Source organism: Capsicum annuum, chromosome 1 (assembly GCF_002878395.1).
Source record: "Capsicum annuum cultivar UCD-10X-F1 chromosome 1, UCD10Xv1.1, whole genome shotgun sequence".
NCBI classification, from domain to species: Eukaryota; Viridiplantae; Streptophyta; class Magnoliopsida; order Solanales; family Solanaceae; genus Capsicum; species Capsicum annuum.
The window spans coordinates 180,578,584-180,584,670 of record NC_061111.1 but is presented as its reverse complement, the minus strand read 5'-3'; the positions used below and the strand labels follow the sequence as shown (position 1 = coordinate 180,584,670).

The window sequence follows — 6,087 nt, the reverse complement described above, 5'->3', positions numbered from 1 at the left end:
ATTTAATAATTTTTATTCATTATAAAAATATTTAACTAAAAATTGTATTAGTATTGAATTATATTCATTTGAAATTATTATTATTATTATTATTATTATTATTATTATTATTATTATTATTATTAGTTTAGAGTACGTGTTTTGCATGTGTATATAGCGCGTTAATTATTAATAAATATATTTTAAAAAAATAAATTATAATTATGTGTATCTTATATTATTAAGTAAATAATATTTTTAAAAAAATATAAAATTATAAGATAAAAAATATACTTAAGCAAGAAAACATGATAATAGACTCTAAAATAACTTTGATATTCATTTTAAACTAAACCTCAATAAAGTTCAGATGACCAAGCTTATTTACTTTCAAGAGTTTCTTTTTAAAAAGTGAAATGCTACTTAAAAAGGTATGAACTTAATTAAAAAGAAGTATGCATGAATATTACATCTTTTTGTAGCTCATGTCACATTATTAGGTAAATGACAAATTAAAAAATATATTGTGTTCATATGAATTGAATTGACTTTCTACACCAGAAGTATATTTTCCTTCAACTTGAAAGCAGTTGATGTTGGTCTTTCATATGTATTATATATCAACTAATTTAAGGATAGTTAAAAGTCGATGTTATTATTCTTTTTTTAAAAGAACTTCTGTTAATTTTTAAAACATGTTATGCACAAAGCTAAGAAATGCTCATATAGTAGAGAAATTAGTTTGTAGAAGCATTCATATGTTTAAAATAGAGGATAGAGGTAAAGTATGGATGAGGGAGAACTTCACTTATTTTGAAATAATTCATGTCAGATGGAAGCATGAGCTACACTGCACACTTAAAAGGTAGTAACAACGTCATTTTTCACATATATCTTATATGGGAGCTTAAGGGCTTGAACATCAACCTTAAAGCGTTGCATTGGCTTGTCTCTCCACTTCTAAAACTTTCAACAAGAAAGAAAAATTAATCAAATCTAAATAAATTACATAGTTCATCAAAATAAATAAAATTACAACCAAAAATTGATTATATAGATTATCTAAATAAAGTTGCAACAAACAAAAGAAAAAGTAGTGTAGGTTACATGGCTTTATCATGTCAAATCGTATATATTCTCAATTTTCATTCGTGTTTTCTTATAGAGAGTGGTTCCACTTAATACATGAGTTGTATGATCAATTCCCCTTTTCTATCTATTTTTATCTTTACTAAAATATTATTCATCACTTAATATATTTTTTAAAATATTAAGTAGGTGTTTGACCATGAAAATTGTATTTGATTATTAAAATAAATTGAAGTTCTTTTTTTTTTTTTTAACTTTTGTGAGAGAAGTTGAAGTGAAAACAAGTCACTTTTCCAAATACAATTTCAAATTGTATGTGAAATTCTTACGGTCAAACACTACAATTTTCACTAAAGTGAAATTACTTTTTGAAAAAGAGAGAAATTCTCATTGCCAAATGGGTTCTAAATTTATTATATATAGTAAAAGAGTGATATATTAAAAAAATGTCTAGTATTTATTATTTCTTAACCTATGTGTGAAGTCAATAGTGGATAAATAATCTTGAACGGAGGAAGTAATAACTATGGAACACGAGACATATAAAGATTATATACCGTTGAAAGAAATTAAACACTTGTGCTCTTGAAAAATAATCACTCGAGTGAACATGATGAATAGAAAACGATGTACCTCATTATTGCAAAACATTAAGAGTTTTTTCTCATAAACTCACAGATTTTTTCCTACTATTATTTAACAAAACTTATACTCCATGCGTCTTAAGTTATATGACATTTTCGCATCTTGAGATTCAAACATGTATAAGTTTGAACATAATTTTTCATATTTGTTTTAAATATTTTGAGTAGTTAGTTATTGTGATTTACAGTACTTTTTACGCAATCTCCTAATTATAAATTTTATTTCAAAAGAATATAAAATTTCATGTCCAAATTCATGATCAAACACACTTTCTTTGAATCTCAAAAGTTAAATATGCAACATAAATTGTCCAAATTGGGACAAAAGGAATATTTTTCTCCATAATTTTTTTCAATACTTATTTGCAATTAATATGCACCAATGCCACACCAAGAGCTGCACATCTTCCTGAACCAATAAATTAACATGATCAAACAACATTTTCATTCCAAAACACAATGTTTTAATAGGATGAAAATTCTACAAAAAGTATTACACGAGAACAAAGAAGATTATGAAGGCAAAACTATGTGATTCATATGGTTGATGACACTTCAAACTTTGCATATTGTTGACTGCTCTTCAAGAGTCAACAACAATACAAGATCTTTGAAGATTAAGTCATTAAGATTCATATTTTAATAGTGAAAGTGTCTAAATAAGAAACATTCATCATGCTTAGTAGATATTGATCCCTTCTGTTAAAACTTCAAGTCCTACAATGCCGTGTGAAAAGAAAAGAAAAATCAAAGAATTATATATAGATCTTGTATTTGTGTTACGAATCTCAAGCAATGTCTCTGGTGGTCTTTAAAAAACAACATCTTTAATTTCACAAGGTAGTGATAAGATGCGTACACTCTATCCTCTCCCGATCATTGATGTTGTAAACCGTACAAATTCTAAAACTAAACAAAGAGAACAGAGAAAAAGCAACATCACCTACACAACTAAAACAACCGGCGTTGATAGAAATCCTAATTTTATAACTTAACCAATATCTAAACAAAGCAGACAACTCGACTAAAGCTCCTAAATAAAGAAAAACCCAAACAGAAAGTTCATATATCACTTTGGCTTTGAATTTCTACCATTTTGAACGTATGGGATAAAATAATTGAATGACAACATCAGGATGTATGATAAAAAAACATTAACTTCAATTTCGAGCGAGGTCACAACCTAGCAAACATAAATTATGATAATTAAAAAATATGAAGCAATTTAAACAATCAAAATATGGACTATGAGACCTGAGGGATAGTTTTAAGATCAAATATAAATGGAGAGTATGTTTGTACTATTTCGAATAGTTCGAGGATAGTTGACCCTTTTTCGTTCAAAGATTAACACAACTTTGACTCATTTCTCTGAGCTAGGCCTTGTCTACATATCAAAAACTAAAATAAGACACCAAATAAAGTTAATGGCAACTTAAACCAATTAAGTTGGAGACAACAAATCGCATTATATTTTAAGTCTCTAAATTCAACCATAGAGCAGGAATTCAACCTTCCATACAATTTGCATGGGCTATCCCTATCCTTAACCATATCATCAATGGCGAATCCACCACCTCCAAGTTTTCAATATTTCTAGAATTCAAAGCCTTAATTACCAAAATTGCAACCAAGCAGTAGGCATTGGCTGACTTTGAAATTACTCCAATATCATATGAATTCTCAAATTGTAGCCCTGCAAACATTGAAATAATACAATAAAAAAGTTGATGAAGAAAATCTAAACAATATCATATAATTAAATTCTCAAATTGTAGTCACCACAATATATTACATAGACACTAATAATACAATAAAGAAGTCGATGAAGAAAATCTAAACAATAATATCATATGAATTTTTAAATTGCAGGCCTGCAAACGCCATAATATATTTTGCTGAAACTAATATATAATAAAAAATCGATGAAGAAAACATAAAATTATATGTAGTTTTATAGAAGTAGAGAATTCATAAACCAAAAAGGATACAAATCATCAATTTTAGGAAAAATTCAATTTTTATTTTCACCAATGTTGCTATCTTTTTTCCTTACAAATATGGTATATTACATAATTTTATGGTATATAATTCATACAAAGAAAAGTTTAAGGACTAAATTTGAATGAATTCAAACAATGAAAGTTTTATCATAAATATATTTAATTAATTTACAACTCTTAAATATTTAAAAAAATAGTGAAAAGACGATTTTGTCTAAAGCGAAGTCTTTTAATGAAGGGCAAAAAGTTCAATTCACTTTTCTAATGGCCTTCACATTTTTAATATATTATAGATATAAATTATAGATTATAGATATAGTTAATAATAATAAGACGAATAATAATAATAATAATAATAATAATAATAATAATAATAATAATAATAAGAAGAAGAAGAAGAAGAAGAAGAAGAAGAAGATTATAATAAGACGAATAATAATAATAATAATAATAATAATAATAATAAAAGTAGTGAAGGAGAACTAGCACTACAAGGGTAAGCTTGGAATAAAGAATAATTATAAGGAACACAAATATAATTTAATTGGTCAACTTTAATAACTTATAAGCTCCAAAAAAAAAAACTAGAAATGGTTGCTTCTTGTTTTTGGCTTAAAAAAAAAGTCAAAATTGACTTTTTTTAAGCAATTATAAAAATTATCAAATATCTTTTAAAATAAAAAATAACGTATAAGTTATTTTGACCAAATTAAAAGCTTACCCAAATACTCACTGAGTTATTTGTATGTTATCTCTTGATTGTAGGTCTCAGGAAGTTGCTGCAACGCTTTTTAGAAAATTATCTACTTGAACTACTGAACAAAGTATTTACTTCATTTCAATCTTATTCATAAAATAATGTAATTGACATTCACAATATGTGGTATTTATAATAATTATTCTAATATGATCTTTTCTCTTTTTCTTCTTCTTGATTATTGCAAAACGAAAATACAAACGATGGATATAGTTTTTCAAAAACAAAAGAAGAGGTGCGCCACAAATAAAGCCGAAATTAACTCCATGATCGAAGACAAAACCTATACGGCAAATACATTTGTACATTTGAAAAAGAATAGGTGCATGGAATACATGAAACGCGCAGCAACAATTGCTTCATGTATTAGTAAGCACAGCTCATCATTTGTACTCTTCAATTCTTCCGTTTAAATGGTGATGAATTGATGCCCCGTCCCCACCCAAGCAAAAATCAACACGTATACTAATAGGAGAATATGTATTTTCTAGTAATACAACTGTCCTTTAAAAATATTCTGCAAAAATCAAAGCTTATTTATAAGACTTATTTTTTTAATCAGTTTCAAAAAGTAATGCATTTTACTTTTAGTAATATAGTGGCTTTAAATGCTCATTTTACTTGAAATAATTTAAGCCACATAAGTATAATTTATTTTAGATTTCATATCAATTAAACTAATTAACATAAGTTGGGATAAAAGAAAGTAATAATTACACTAGTATGTTCCAAATATAAACGTCATCCCATAAAATGTACTTGTGTCATACAATTTTTTGTTATTTTACACTTTAATAGCTGATATAGTTTCTTAGGAATATATTTTAGGAACCTATATTATAAGTATAAAAAATATTTATCTTTATTTTTTGGGTAACAGAGTGCATTTTTAGGTTTATTTTTTTAAAACGAAAAGACACTTAAGTCATTTATAGCCTCTTCAAATTATTTGAAAAATTCACTTAAACACCTCAATTCATGTTTATACCTACTAAATATCATATCTATTAGACACAAAAAGTAGACATAGAAAAAAAGAAAAAAGTGAGTTTCACAATCTTTAAGCGCGACAAATTTAAATGATAATTTTTCTTTTTTTAAAAAAAGGAGCACTTCGTCTCCTCCAAATTTACACTCCCCTGCAACTAATCTTCCCACCCCCTCCCTCCCCCTCTCTCTCCCCTCCATCTCCCTCTCTATTCTATCCTTTTCTGCTTTTTTCGTTTAATTTCTTTGCGTTGTTCGTCGTAAAAAAAGAAAGTTTTTAAAAAATGGCAAGTTTCATTTTTTTCGATGTATGTATTATATATTTTTTTTGTTGAAAATTTCTTCTTGCTTTTTTTAAATGTGATAAATGATTATTAATCGAAAAAGAGAAGAGCTTGTGATATTTTATATTATTAAAATAAAAGGAAAAAATGACGGGCTAGCATAGGCGGCCTAATAGGAAGGGGGGTGGGGTTTTTTTAAAAATTATTTAAATGATGTTATTTAAAAAAATATATATATTTGAATTGAATTGCCACGTAACATTACTTCATTGGTCCATCTGTTATGATATTGGTGTGTGAGTTACACTCACTTTTACTTTGCAACAGATTTTGATTTGTGTCAA

General features: G+C 26.6%; 1 long non-coding RNA gene across 2 annotated transcripts; it reads right to left on the bottom strand.

Moving 5' to 3' along the window:
- Positions 1 to 1,833: 1,833 nt before the first annotated feature.
- LOC107852313 lies at positions 1,834 to 4,652 on the bottom strand. Of its 2 annotated transcripts, XR_007052903.1 has the most exons (3): positions 4,437 to 4,652; positions 3,226 to 3,408; positions 1,834 to 2,121 (listed from the first exon to the last, which is right to left on the bottom strand). It is a non-coding gene; the product is annotated as an uncharacterized LOC107852313 (long non-coding RNA). The 2 variants fall into 2 exon arrangements; XR_001669395.2 differs by lacking the exon at positions 1,834 to 2,121 and having other exon boundaries at positions 2,973 to 3,408.
- Positions 4,653 to 6,087: the final 1,435 nt, after the last annotated feature.